At 33.9% G+C, this 16482-nt stretch overlaps 1 pseudogene; it reads right to left on the reverse strand.

The window, feature by feature from the left end:
- Positions 1–6607: 6607 nt before the first annotated feature.
- Positions 6608–7728, reverse strand: LOC123213581 (annotated as a pseudogene).
- Positions 7729–16482: the final 8754 nt, after the last annotated feature.

Here is a 16482-nt window from a genome sequence, read left to right on the forward strand (position 1 = left end):
ATCGTTGTTGGCATAAAATTAATATATTATACCTATTTTCAAGCATTATATAATAGTTACAATTAGTATCTTTCTAAAATTTTGCATGCTGTATGTATATAACCATCTTTCATTTAATACGTTATATTACAGAGTTAATAATAAAATTAATTATCACTAATTAATTTGTATTGCAATTAGACTTTGATTTGAGTTAAGTCAAGCTCCCCTCAAAATTGTTCAAATTTGGTTTCATACTACAATCGAGTAAAAAATAATTAAATGATATTGTTTTAATTTGTATAAATTAAAACATCATTTTAATCAATTTATATCAAATTTTTCTAAGCTTGTAAGCTAAACTAGTCAAACACGTATCAAACTCGAATTAAAAAATATTTAACTTTTAAGCTTAAACTCGAGTTTTAGTTTGAGTTTGCTTGAGCTGAATTCGTTTCAAACTCATTCAAATTGAACTCATTTTTTAAATTTAAATAAGCTTAACTCGAATATAATTTTAATTGTAATTAAAAAATCATCATCATTTATGATATACAACTTAATATTTGATTAAATGTTGTGTTTATTGATGAATAATAAGAGAGTCATGAAGCCCCTTTAGATAAAATCCTGATTCCACAAAGGCCTCCGTCTACCTACTCATGAAAACCAATTTTTTAACTAATTTGATATATAATTCTGTAAATATCACGCTCCAGTTAACTTTAATTAACAGAATTGCAATTGCCCATCTACTTACTTATCTTTGAATTTTGACAAATATTTTGATTTTTGTTATTAAAGCTGGGGCTCTAATTATGGTATTATTATTATTATTTTCATTTTATTATACTTTTTGTGCGTTATGTGAGGAAAAACCTAGAATAGAATAATATGGGATATCATAAAATTGATGTATTATATGCATCACATGTCAATATCCGAATTGAAAATGAAAAACTCATTAGTTCTATATACTTTCAGTTAACTCATTAATTACCCAATCCAATAATCTTTTATATCCAGACAAAAAACAAATTAAAATTATTAGATTAAATATGAAGTAACGTCTATGATTTAAACTTATAATTCATTCGAATGTTGTTACTCTAAAATGTTCATATTGTTGAAAATTTGACAAAAAGGTATAAATTTTAACGAAAACCCAAGTTTATTATTATTATTATTATTATTAAATTAATTGACTGAAGAATTAAAACAAAAAATATACTGTTCTTTCCGAGTTAGTGAGCCATATTCAATCTGACGCAGCCTCCATGCAATATTATATGGAACATATGAAGGAACAAATCAATGACGTCATTACATCTTATCGAAGATTTTGCAAGTGGCTTTTTATAGACAAATTATTGGCACACAGTAACATTTAGCGGTTTCTTTTATGATTTTCCCATCGTGTTGCCGGAAGAAAACATTAAGTGGGGCCGGCCTCTGGGAATGGTGTTATTATATAGCCAACACAGACTTGTTCCCACCCAAAGTTTACTGAACTTAAAACCTTCTATCCATTATTTAAAAAAAAAACTAAATATTTATTTATAAATTAAAAATAATAATTTTGATCTGAATTTAGGAATCTTAACTCTAACAAATAAGAGATCTCATAATAAAAATAGGAAATGAATAGAGATAAAATAATTTTTTCGTAATTTAGGATAAAGATACATATATCTCCACATCATCCTATCTCACCTTGTCTCCGTCCTCACCCTTATCTTTTTTTTTTATTAATATTTACATTTAAAATACTAAATATTCTTGTAATTTTAAATTATTTATATTTTTCAAATTTATTTATATTTTTATTATAAATATTAAAGTGATTTAAATATGTTATTTATGACATTTAAAATAATAGGTGATTTTAATTTTTGTTAATTTTGTTATTTAATATGTTTATGTTATATTTAAATGATATGGATAAGTTGACTAGGCATTGTCCTTGGCGATTGCTTTATAGTTGAAATCCAGGATTGTCACAGGTTTTGTTGCTGCCAAAAGGAAGTGAGTAATGTGAATTACAGTTTGGGTCTATAAAAAAGTTTCTAGTATGATTATTATAGAACAAGATTATAGAAGGCATGTTTAACATGTTTAAGTCTGCCATTTTCTTTAAACTGGTCAGAAAATTATGGTCCAAATATAGTAAAAATTCCCCTCCATCCAATGATCGTTGGCTAATTAAAATGATTAAAAATATGAAACATCATACTGCATAACATGTATTCCGCATTTGTTTTACTAAAGATTTAAAAAAGGAAGGAAATATTTTTGCCTCATTCACACCTTTTGAGCTTGACTTGGACTTGTTGCTGCTGTGGTTCGAAACAAATGAAAGTATATATACAAAAAAATCTTATACAAATTATTGTTACAAAATGTGATTAGATATTATTTGATTTGAAATTGAGAATTTCATACTTACATGTTAGATTTTAGTAATAGTTTTGTTTCGAAGATAGGATATTCAAAGTAATGTATTACAAAGTGAATATTTATTCTTGATGGCCTTTTCTTGGATAGTGAACTTAGTTTTAACTTGTTTCTACTATCCTGCAGTTAGATACGGTGAGCCTAATTTGTTCCCGGACTCTCTTCTGTACATTCGTTGTTTTTGTCTATATGTATGCATTATTTACCCAAAAAAAACAAAAAAAGAAAAAAAATCAACTGATTGTTATGGGCAAATTTAGTCACCTTGTAAGATTGCTACAATATTTTACCCGACAGTATTACAATGGCATCGGCCTGGAGACCTTTTCTATGAATCTGAAATTGGCTGGAGTTGATGAAAATTTGACAAAAATGGTGTAAATGATTACATGCATGTTTACTGTAAAGAAAACATACATTTATAGTTTGCATCATCATCATAATTGACAGAAGAATTAAATCAGAACATATTTTCCCAAGTGCAGTCTCTCTCAGTCTCAATTCAATTGCGAATCTGAAAGAAAAGCAAAACAATGGCATCATTACTTCTTATCAATGGATTTGACAATACATAAAGAGTAGGAGACAATTCTGCTCGCATCTCCTTCAGTACCATTGTTTTCTTCTATGCTTTCGAAAATTGGAAGTTAATTCCAGGTAGAGTAAGTAACACGCTGTCAAATAGGATTCTTGATATTATAAATTGGTGGTAAAGAATTGTGTAAAGACTCTGGAATCTGTTTAAAAAATTTAACTAATGATTTAAAATCCAAATATGGAACCAGTCAAACCTAAAACCAACTTGATTCGGGGATATTAGAACGCGTTGTGAATCTTAACTCAATTGAGCAAGCCACACCAAATTACGATTCAACTACCAGTTCAGCCGTGTCTGGTCCCAGCCATTGTATAGCTTGACCAGGCACTACCATGCCACACAACTTTGTTTACTTTTAGTTTTTTTTTTTAACTTTTTTTTTTAGTATTATTATTAATTTGCATGGGAAACCCTAAAAGCTGCTTGTCTGTCTGCATGCATGCAAACCTCTTAACGGCCCAATTCCTTAAAATTAAAAAATATATAGGTTTTATATATATAATAGGGCCTTTAAAGGCCCAATTCTTTAAATCCACAAATGCAAGCTTGAACTCCGTCACTGATTCAAATTTCTTCTTCATCTTCGATTGTCGCATTTTGTCATCGGTTATTGTTTGGGCGCTTGTCATCAGACAATGTCAAATGTAGCAAAAAGAGAACGGAAGAAAATGGAGGAGCTGCGATTGTTGCTGTTGCCATTGTCAGAGGAGCCGTGACAGATTTGGAAACCTAGGGTTTAGGAATTATAAGGAAAAAATAAATTTTTTAAAATTTAATGTCGAAAAAAAATTATTAATTTTTTAAACTTATAAAAAAAATGATATAACTTTTTAAGATTTAATAATAAAATGATAATTTTACCCTTGTCTAATAAGATTATGAGAAGAAAAGTAAAGAACCCAAACCCACGTTTGCTATTATTAAATTAACTAGCTAGTGGATTTGCAAGTGAAAAAATATTTTAATACTACGTTTATTAACATTGAATATAATGATTAGGAGACCAAACAACAATAATTTTTTTCACTTTGAACATGCAGACAGAGATAAGGGAAAGATTCTAGAAAGAAGCTTCATAAGCAGTCTTCAACAACTGTTCAACAACTACTGTTATCTTCTTTTCTTATTTCTTTAAAAGATTTGTGTGAAAATTGGATTTAAACTTGGAAGTTAATTCCAGGTAAATAGAAAAGGCCTTAATAGAAAAGTTGCTCTAGGTAATGCTGTCATCAAGGTGAATTTGTTCAAGCCTTAGGATGGGTTGATGCCTAGTTGGTATTTGAGTTTAAGTTTTTTCAACTCAATAAATAGTATCTGTGATAGGCCATTTATATTTTATTGTCAATAAAATAAATAATATCATTAAATATATAATTAAGTCAATCTTGAACCTAACTATTAAATTAGAATTTTGATTCAAAATCAGCTCATTTAATCAGATTGTACAGATATTCAAATGCTTATTAAAGGTTTACACAACTTAACTTTATATGGTCCGATGAATCCTTTCACTTCTTGCAGCAATAGCAGTGATTATAATTGCAATGTTGACCATAATTCTAGCTCTTTGCTTCAAGAAAAAGCTGACATCGACACTGATTGCCTTCTGGAAGAAGAAAACTAATGAACGTTCGAACTGAGCACATTTTCGAGAACTGGCTTACAAATTTAATCACTAATATTATTTTCATTTCCTTATATAATTCATTCAAATTTTTGGTTTACTTCACAAAGTTGAAAGTATGTCTGGGTTTAGAGAAGTGGACTTACATTTGTGGATTTAAAGAATTGGGCCTTTAACATCCCTTTATTTTACATTTTTTTATTTTAGGGAATTGGATTGCAGACCATAGAAGCAGCTTTTAGGGTTTCTCTTCATCCCAATATTGGTTTGCAATACTCTCACGTTCAAATTAATTATAATATTAAATAAGAAAAACTAAAATGAAACAAAGTTGTGTGGCATGGTAGTGCCTTGTCAAGCTGTATAATATGGATGAGACTCGAGACTGTTGAAGACTAGCTTACATGAACAAACAATACTTCATTCTGGATTCTTCTCTTTATCTCGGTCTTCATCTTCTTCTAACATTTCTTTCAAGGTTTTGTGTTAAAAATTGTTTGATAATTAATATACTATACTATTTTTTAGATTCCAAAAATTAACAAAAACTAGTAAAACATTAAAACTTATCTATTATCAAAAAAAGATTTTGCGTTAATGTATTATTTGGTTGAAAGCATTTTTATTCTATGTAATATACCACATTTCTTATTTATTAATATTTCTTTTCTTTTAGTCAACAGTTGAATTGAGGAAAATAAACTTGAATAATTGGAATCCCCCCTAGAAGGGGTCTCAATATTGACTTTCCGTCAACTTCTTATTTATTAATATTTTATTTTATTTTTCTCTTCTATCCCTTACATGAATTTTTTCCAGATCTAACCTCCCAAGGAAGATTTTTAAGTGAATTTATGTATTAAAGTTAATTAGAGGACTGCTGCTGCTATAGCTTTGCAGAGCTTAATTAGTTGGCACGTTTTAATATGGATGCAAATTGTTCAAGACAAAAATTTAGTGATATATAATAAAGTTTATATATTACTAATTTCATAAAAATATATATCAGACATCAAACAAGTGAAGGTCAAATTAACTTTACTTGGACAAATAATTTAATGATATTAAGGTAAATGCTTTGCCAATTAACTTTACTTGTGCATGGGACATGTGATCTTTTTTAATTCTTCATTTAATTTAATAATGGCCCCCACCCCCCCGGGATTCTCTATTAATTTACGGGAAGAATTAAAGAAGATAAAGAAAATTTGGTGGACAGTGTAAACGGCTTTGGATAAGTTGACTAGGCATTGTCCTTGGCGATTGCCTTAGAGTTGGAATCCAGGATTGTCACAGGTTTTGTTGCAGCCAGAAGGAAGTGAGTAATATGAATTACAGTTAGTACAAGATTATAGAAGGCATGTGTAACATGTTTAAGTCTGCCATTTTCTATAAAACCATACCATGCATTGGCCCTTTAAACAGGTCATAAAATTATGGTCCAAATATAGTAAAAATTCCTCTCCATCCAATGATCGTTGGCTAGTTGAAATGATTAAAAACATGAAACATCATACACTACATAACATGTATTCGGCATTTGTTTTACTAAAGATTTTAAAAGGAAGGAAATATTTTTGCCTCATTTTACACCTTTTGAGCTTGACTTGGACTTTTGGCTGCTGTGGTTCGAAACAAATAAATCTTATACGAATTATTGTTACAAAATGAGATTAGATATTATTTAATTTGAAATTGAGAATTTCAAACATACATATTAGATTTTAGTAATAATTTGTTTCGAAGTAGGATATTTAAAGTAAGGTATTACAAAGTGAATATATATTCTTGATGGTTACACTTGCTAGATGAAGCTTTTCGTTCTATATTGTGAGCATAACTAAATTACCACTTTTACTAGAGCTTTCTCAACATCGCAATTGCGACTTTTATTAACAGTGTAACATAATTTCTGAAAATGGATACAATACAAACATCATTGAATTACAAGGCTAGAATGCAACTGAAGTTGTAGAATCTCTTGCAGGTGGTTCTGGGGAAGTAAAGAAAGGATTTGGTGGGATTTGCAAGGACTCAAGGCTTCCTTCCAACATTTCCACTACTCTACTAATTGTTGGTCTGTCAGAGGGATTAGTCTGGATGCACCACAAGCTCACTACTACCATTTTCTTTACACATTCATTTGCCATGCCTTCTAATCCAAGTTCTTCATCTGCCTCAAGACGTTGGTAAATTCAATGTGGAAAATACATTCCACTGCTATTTTCGATTCTAACATTGTTATTTATTCTTCCTCCAGTTATGTCTAAAACCATCATTCCATAACTATAAACATTTGACTTGTGAGAACTGTTCCAAAGTTCTTACAAAATACTTCTGGAGCAATATAACCAATAGTCCCTTGTGCAACTGTCATTGATATAATACTTTTTTTCTTTGAGCAAATTTTAGCAAGTCCAAAATCAGATATGTTGCGACAAAAATCATCATCTAAAAGAATTTTATGAGGCTTTATGTCAAAGTGCAAAATTCGTGTATTGCAACCATGATGTAGATATTCCAATCCTCGAGCTATGCCAACTGCAATTTTGTACAATGCTTCCCACATTAACTTATGATCTGTCTTGGATTGATTGTTTTCAAATATGAACTTCTCGAGAGATCCATTAGACATGAACTCATAGATGAGAGCTCTTTTTCGACCCTCAAAACAAAAACCTAAAAGAGTGACTATGTTAACATGAGAAGTCCTACTGATGCTGGCAACCTCATTAATAAATTCTTCACCATTACTTTTGGATTCAATCAAGACCTTCACTGCCACATTACGACCATCAAGCAAGTGGCCTTTATAAACGCCTCCATAGCTTCCTTGGCCTAGTTTATGCTTGAATGAGTTGGTCATTTTCTTAATATCTGAATAACTATATCTTTTAGGTGTAAGGGATTCATGGTTCCTAAAAAATGCCTCAATGTTTCGGCAATCCTCAGTTTTGTTTTTCCAGAGGACCAAGCAATTATTTGACGAAAATTTGTTCCTAAAGCCGATAGCTAGGAAGATCAACATGCCAATTGCAATGGCTACTATTGCTGCAATCAAGAAAGGAATCATTAATACACTGCCACCAAAAAACAGGGCAAACAGAAATAAAAACCTGTTAAATCAATGTATAACCTGTTAAATGAACTCTGATGAAAAGGATTTTGGCATTGCCTGCAAAATACAACATACCATCAATGCAAACTTCCCTAAGAAAAACAAAATCTCTTAATCTACTATTTCTAATATTGAAATCTCCAAAATATTAGACCCCAAATGGTTGGAATTGATTACCACTTTGTTTATAAGGCTCTATGTAGACGCATACGGGTTTTGTCATCTAATCAATGAGTAGGTGAGGGTGCAACGACGGCTCTCCCAAGCCTGTTTAAGAATTTCTTTTAGATATAGGAATGCTAGTAGGTGGTTTGTATTAATGAGAGAGGTGAAATGATATTATTATCATATTAATCTCATAAATATAATAATAACCTATTTTTGGTAAACTCATGGGCATACCCAAAACTTTCATCAAGGGAGGGTCTTTCGACTTTGTTATTGTTCATTAATTAATTAGGAAAAAATTTAAGAAAGCCATCAAATCTTAAGAAAATAATAAAATATCAAGAAATTGAAAGGAAAAAATACAATAACACAAAATACTTTCTTACTTAATTAGAAAAATGTCTTCACGTGAAAAGAATAAAAAAGAAAATTCACTCAAATCCAATATCTACAAAAAATATTTAGAGTTATATTATCAGAAAAGTAGACAAACGTTTAGTTGTATAATTGTAAATCTAATTATAAAAATCAAAACTCAATTATTCAGATTAAAGATCAACACTTTCTTTGCGTACTAATTAAAACATCAAATTAGAATGTTATGTCTAAAAATCTGAATATCCGAATATTGATTATTTAAATATAAAGGCAAATTATAATAATATTCTTAAAGTTCTTCAATATAACGCGATTTTTCAATTTGATATATTTTTAAAATGTTCAATAATATTTTTATTTCGAGACTTAGGTAATTTAGTATATCCAAAATATTATTTGTTATTTTGAATATAACTTGGGTACTTTGTCAAAATCTCATTTGTCTTTTTTACATGAAAATATATATCCAAAATTTTAATTATTATTTTAAATATAACTTGGGTAATTTGAAGAGACAAAGAAAATAATCAACTATAAAACACTACTATAAACAACTAATATATACAAACATGCATGACATTCAATAAAAAAAAAAATAAAGACATTAAAAAAATATGCATAAATCACTCTCTAATTTAATAAACTAAAATAGAATCTAATTTTTTCCCTCTAAACTTTAAAAACTAAAATTTTCCCCCAGCCTAAGTTTTAAAAAATGACAGTTTCACCCTAGGGTTTGGTTTTGAAATCTCCAGCGACTGTTCCGGCTCCATTGCCGATGACCTCTCCCTCCCGAAGCAGCCTCTCCTTCCGACGAATGCTTTCCTCCCATTTAGAGGCTCGATCGGCTTTGTCTTCGCCTTGGGAGACAAAGAACTTCATCGGGGAAGACGACGACTTTATCTTCGCCTGGGAAGACGAAGAACTTCGTCTTTTCCGACGAAGTTCTTTGTCTCCCAAGGCGAAGACGAAGCCGATCGAGCCTCTAAATGGGAGGAAAGCATTCCCCGGAAGGAGAGACTGCTTCGGGAGGGAGAGACCGTTGGCAATGGAGCCAGAACGGTCGCCGGAGATTTCAAAACCAAACCCTAGGGTGAAACTGCCATTTTTTAAAACTTAGGCTAGGGGAAAATTTTAGTTTTTAAAGTTTAGGGGGGCAAAAAGAGATAAAATTTTCAGGCGTTAGGGTTTTGTTAAATCTAACCGGTCATGGGTGGGTGTTTGGTATTTCTATAGTTAAAGGGGGGACATTTGAGAAAACATCAAACCTTGGGTGGGAAATAGTCGTTTGGCCTATTTGTTATTAGTTGTTGATGCACATTTGTTAATGCTTAAAATTCTCATTTTCGCTTCTGTATTAGATGGCTATTTAAGGCCCTGTTATTTATTGGATAAAGATAGATTAGTTTTAGTAAACTCTGTTATTTATTGGAGAGATTCCAATTAGTTCCCTCAAGATTTTGGTGAGATTCTGAAATCCTGAAAGTTAATTTTTTTTTTTTTAAAAGTGTCATCAAGATTTGGTATCAGAGCCAGGTTCCGTTGACAAGCACTTCCTTTATGCCAAAAACCAAGAGTGGTCAATCTTATAATTTCATGGAGCAAAGTTCTAACAACCCACCAAACCCAAACACCAACACAACCCAAGCATCTTCTAGTGTGCAGCAACAAATTGATCAATTATCCCAAACTTTGAATTTAGTAATGCACCGTTTGGATGTGATAGATGAACGTAGCAGTCGAGAAGTGGGACGACTACCAAGGGAAGGAAGACGTATTCCTAGAGGCAGGGAAGGGATTGGCGATAATGATGACGAGTTTGAGGAAGTGCAGCTGGGCAAGTCAGATGTAGAGAGCCTAGGATTGATCATCGGCAACCACATGATGTAGATGCTCGAAGGAACTCCATAGACGAATTGACCAAACGAATGAAAGTCTAAGTACCAGACTTTATAGGGAGACTTGATCCAGATGCTTTCTATGATTGGATTACTACTCTTGAAGATTATTTTGATTGGTTTGCGATACTTGATGATCGTAAAGTTTGATTTGTTAAGCTCAAGTTGAAAAGACCATCCCGTGCATGGTGGAGCAGTGTGGAAGAACGACTTAAAAGGACCTGTCAAGCTCCTATCACAGAGTGGGACGAAATGAAAGAACGTTTGAAATCTAAATACCTCCCCCTCAATTATGAACAACTTATTTATGAGGACATGTTTCAATGGAGTCAAAGTGCTAAAATTACAGTGGATCAATATACAGAACGGTTCTATGAGTTGACAGTTAGAAGCAAGTCAGCTGAAACTGAAGTCCAAGTGTTAGCGCGGTATTTAAAGGGGCTGAAACCTGATATTCACAGAGAATTGTTGTCTGCTCGCCTTTATAATGTGGAGGAAGCATATCAACTTGCTTTGCAATTTGAACGGTAGCCATCAAGTAATTCTCGTCGCTTTTACTATACTGATTCGAGAACTTTTCGTTTTCCAGCTCCTACTAGCTCAAAGCCTTCTGTTGACACACCTAAAGGAGTGATAGTTAATGATAGCAAAGGCAAAGGTAAGGCTTTCGGTGAAGGACCCCAATGTTATAAATGTAAAAGGTTTGGCCACTTTGCAGTAGTTTGTCCAACACGAGACCAAAGGATAACATTCGTATGTGAAAAAGACTTGATGTTCGATAAAGAGCCAAACAATACTCAAGACATCAATGACCATAAAGAGTCTGAATATATGGAGGAGCGGCTACAAGCCACAGATTTACCTCTTTGTGTGATTCAACATGTGTTAACAGGAAGCAAAACAAAGGTGGATCGCTTAGAACATGACTGGAAGTGAACCAACATCTTCCATACTAGAGTCGAACATGAAGATAAAGCTTTGAATGTAATCATCGACAACGGAAGCAGCATGAATGTTGTGGCTAAAGAAGTAGTTGAATGACTTGGTTTGCCTCAAGAAACGTATCCTACTCCATAGAAAGTCAACTGGATCAATGATAGCAATTCAGTTTTGGTCCAAACTCGTTGCCTTGTGAAGTTTTCATTGGGTAAGAATTATGTAGACCAAGTGTGGTGTGATGTGATACCTATGTCCGTTTGTCACTTACTGTTAGGAAGACCATAGATGTATGATCGTCAGGTTAGCTATGATGGTAAAGAGAATACTTATGCGTTCCGATTCCAAGGACGAAGGATTGTGTTAGAACCCCTACCAATCACAGAATTTGACAACCCAAAGAAGTTTAATAACATGCTAACTCTTCGTCAAGTGGAAGAAGTTGTACAAAAAGGTACTACTATACTGTTCCTAGTTGGACGTGAGTTGAAACAAATGGATGGCATGGTACCCGAATGTGTCAAAGTTCTTCTCTAGGAATTTCATGACCTGATGCCAGATGAACTCCCACAGCAACTGCCACCACTCCGCGACATCCAACATGCGATTGATTTGGTACCTGGATCATCTTCACCAAATTTACCTCATTATAGAATGAGCCCAACTAAGTATGAAGAACTCCAAAGGCAGGTTCAAGATTTGCTTAACAGAGGCTTCATCCGTGAAAGTCTTAGCCCATGCGCTGTGCCCGTATTACTCACTCCAAAAAAAAAATGGTAGCTGGAGAATGTGTGTTAACAGCTGAGCAGTGAATCAGATCATAGTCAAATATCGGTTTCCAATTCCACGCCTAGATGACATGCTCAATCAGCTAGGAGGTGCTATGATCTTCACAAAAATTGATCTTCAAAGCGAATATCACCAAATCTGGATAAGGCTTGGAGATGAATGGAAAACAGCCTTCAAAACTAAAGAAGGATTGTATGAATGGCTTGTAATGCCATTCGGTCTTACCAATGCACCCAGTACATTTATGCACGTGATGACACAAGCACTACGACCTTTCTTGGGTAAGTTTATTGTAGTATATTTTGACGATATACTCATTTTTAGCAAGTCTGTTGCAGATCATTTGGAACATTTACGACAAGTCTTTGAAACACTCCGAAAAGAACATCTTTATATTAACAAAGGCAAGTGTTCTTTTCTCAAAGAAAAGACCAATTTCTTGGGATTTATTGTATCACATCAAGGCATTGAAGTTGACCTAGTGAAAGTTCAAGCAATTCAAGAGTAGCTTAAACTACAGTCTTTCTTTGATATTCGTAGCTTTATTGGGTTAGCGACATTTTATCGAAGGTTTATACAAGGATTCAGCACCATAACATCTCCAATTACTGAGTGTCTCAAATCCAAGACCTTTATATGGACTCCATTGGCGGCCAAAGCATTTTATGCAATTAAACAGAAAATGTCAACTGCCCCAGTTTTGAAACTGCCAGACTTCTCCAAAGTTTTTGAAGTAGCATGTGACGCTTCCCATGTTGGCATTGGCGGAGTATTGAGTCAAGAAGGCCACCCCATTGCTTTCTTTAGTGAGAAACTCAACGAAGCTAGAAGGAAGTATTCGGCTTATGAGGTGGAATTTTATGCTTTGATTCAAACATTAAAACATTGGCTTCATTACCTAATCCATCAAGAATTCATTTTATTCACTGATCATGATTCTTTGAAGCATCTCCATTCTCAAAGCAGGATGGATTCCAAGCATGCTAGATGGTTTGATTACCTGCAACAATTTGACTTCATCATTAGACACACATCTGGTCGTGAAAACAAGGTGGCTGATGCTTTAAGTCGAAGACCCCATATCCTTGCTATATTCACTATTAACACTGCAGGTTTTGATGCCATAAAAGATGATTATGCAGTTGATCCTGACTTCAAAGAAATATGGACAGCCCTACAAAATGGTTCTTTACCCCACAGGACTGATTTTTCTTTAATAGATAGGTACCTTACCAAGAATGGCCACATATGTATTCCACATGGTTCACTGAGGGATTTTATTATCTTAGAGTTACATGGAGGGGGTTTAGCAGGGCACTTTGGGTTTGATAAAACTCTCCTCCTAGTAGCTGACAAATTTTTTTGGCCATATTTACGTCGTGATGTGCACAAAATTGTTGCTAGATGTCGCACTTGCCAGATTAATAAAGGTACAAAACACAACACCGGACTCTATACACCACTGCCAATTCCTCATCATCCTTGGATTGATATCAGCATGGATTTTGTTCTTGGATTGCCACGTACCCAACGCAATAATGACTCTATCATGGTGGTTGTGGATCGTTTCTCTCATATGGCCCATTTTATTCCTTGTCGAAAAACATATGATGCTTCTAATATTGCTACACTCTTTTTGAAGGAAATTGTTTGGTTACATGGCCTCCCTAACACCATTGTTTCCGATCGTGATGTTAAATTCATCAGCTACTTTTGGAAGACACTTTGGGCGAAATTAGGTACGAAGTTGTGTTTCTCTAGTGCATTTCATCCCCAAATCGATGGGCAAACGGAGGTTGTAAATCGTAGTTTGGGAAATTTACTTCGATGCTTAATTCAAGACCATGTTTCAACTTGGGATCTCATCCTGCCACAAGCTGAATTTGCCTTTAATAATTCAGTCAACCGTACTACTAGAACCACACCGTTTCAACTTGTTTACGGCATGAACCCACGCACACCCTTGGATACAATTTCGTTGCCTCTACCACAACGAACTAGTGAAGCTGGACTTGATTTTGTAGCTCACATGGTGTCCATTCACGAGGAGGTTCGGAGGAAGATTGCTCTTCAAACTGACGCATATGCCCAACATGCCAATCTAAGAAGACAAGATAAACAGTTTGTCGTTGGAGATCAAGTGATGATTCGCTTACGCCAAGAACGATTTCCTCCTGGAAGTTACAGCAAGCTTCATGCTCGTAGAGCCGGTCCATTCCGGGTTTTGAAGAAATTGGGTCCAAATGCTTATGTGATTGACCTTCCACCTGACTATTCCATCAGCTCTGTTTTTAACGTGGAAGATTTGACAGAATTCAAGGGTGAAGAAGTCCCTCCAAACTCTTTAACCGACACTCCTATTCGAATTCCTTCCTCTTCTAAGCAAGATGATACTGTAAGTGCCATTTTAGACCACCAATTCGTGTCCACACGTAGAGGAGGTTACTACAAATTTCTGGTTCGTTGGACAAATAAACCTATTTATGAATCAGTTTGGTTGCAAGGTGAAGAAATTAATCGTCTCAATGTTGATTTGTATAACGCCTACGTACAGAAATACTTGTCGGAGGCAAGTTCTTTGGGAGGGAGGCAATTGATGCAGTTGCATGGCATACATGGACACTAGCATGGGTGGTTACTTCGTAACATGGGCAGTCACGTGGTTGACCAAGTCTTTACTGTTTTATTGTCAGTTAAATAATAGCCCACTTTCCCCTATTTATGTGAACAAACTGTGGAACATGGGTCCTTGATTTGTGTTTATTTGTTATTAGTTGTTGATGCACATTTGTTAGTGCTTAAAATTCTCATTTTCGTTTCTGTATTAGATGGCTATTTAAGGCCCTGTTATGATGAATAAAGACAGATTAGTTTTAGTAAACCCTGTTATTTATTGGAGAGATTCCAATTAGTTCCCTCGAGATTTTGGTGAGATTCTGAAATCCTGAGAGTTAATTTTTTTTTTTTTTAAAGTGTCATCACTGAAAATTCTCCCGGCGATGAACTGCTACAATTGTATAGCAAAACATGGGCAGTTTGTTTAGAAAGAAGCGCGAACCAGTCCTCAGGAAGTGACACATTTTGGATGCAATGACTGGAAAGATTTATACAGGAGGTACTGTTAGCGTTTGAGACGCGAAGAATTCGGTTCTTGCAGAAGATTTGGTGGATAATGTAGTCGATATTGTGCAAGTTCAGAACTGGTTTTCCTTGGCTATTGCATGAGACTTCAAATCTGGAATAGCCATAGAAAGATTGCTGTTTGTCCCGGATGTAAAACGGGAAGGTTATGTTTTGTCCATCGCCACAAGTTTCACGACGCACACAGGCTTCATAAAAAGGGTCCACTTTGTCCAAAACTGTTGCTGAAAGAGTACAAAGAATGAAAACACAGAAGCCTGGAACTTGATTCTTCATCTGGGGATGATGAAATTGTGAAGAAGGGTAGAAAGAGGACTTATTAAAAGCTAAGAGAAACCATCACTATTTATTGAAATGAGACCAGCTATCCGGTTTTTCACTTTCAGAAGACTTGCAAGATCAAATTGACAAAAAGTCAAAGCTGTCATGCGGCATCGTACATATTTTTTATTGACCAACGTTGCCAACCAGAAAATCACTGTTAAACAAACAAATTAATCTTGAATCCAAATTGTCAAGGTAACTGTAAATTCAAAATGACCGAATTTGAATTTGAACTAAACTAATTTAAATCAGATCTGTAAGAAAAATGTTATAGGCATTTACTAGGATGACCGATACATAACATAAAGGAAAATTCCAAGAACAGGGAAAGTGCCACAGTCCTAAGATTGATAATTAATGGGACATTAACTAGATTGATTTTTCTAACATCACCCATTGTCGTAGAAAGCGTCACTGAGAAGATTTGGGCCAACTGCACAGGCAAGCGCATAGGAGACCATTTTCTGCTCACCACCAAGAAAAAATTGTATGATCTTTGGGAAGGGGCAACAGTGCATGACAGCGGGGCATTTGCTTGAGCTGTTTTGCCAGATCAATCATGTCTGGCCTATCTTCTTCTGAATGTGATACACGTTTGAAGGCCAATTAGCAGATCAAGACGAAGATGAAAAAAAGGTGAGTTTTGAGTCTCAGAGAGATTAGTTACAAAATGAGAAGCAGAATGAACATAACCAGAAAAGAGGTTCAGAAGACTTTGCTTCAAAAGTATATAGGAAATCACAATGAAGTTCTCTAGATTTATGACAAATTGACAATAAGTTCAAACGATGACTCAAGGTTAATATATGAGTTCTAATTAAAATATTATGGTAAACTGTAGGGGAAAACTCACTGCAAAAATCATAGAGATAGGTTTACATATTTATTCACTAATTTTCTTTAATATTTATTGCCTTATAATTCATTCAAGTTGTTGGTTTACTTTAGAAATAGGATGCTTATAAGTTATATAAATTGGTGGTAAAGAATTAATACGGTGACATGTTTTTTTAGTTTTTGAATCTATGGAGATCTGAAAATATTCTTAAAAGGGATGGAAAAGAAAAAAAATAAA

This window comes from Mangifera indica, chromosome 4, assembly GCF_011075055.1.
Source record: "Mangifera indica cultivar Alphonso chromosome 4, CATAS_Mindica_2.1, whole genome shotgun sequence".
NCBI classification, from domain to species: Eukaryota; Viridiplantae; Streptophyta; class Magnoliopsida; order Sapindales; family Anacardiaceae; genus Mangifera; species Mangifera indica.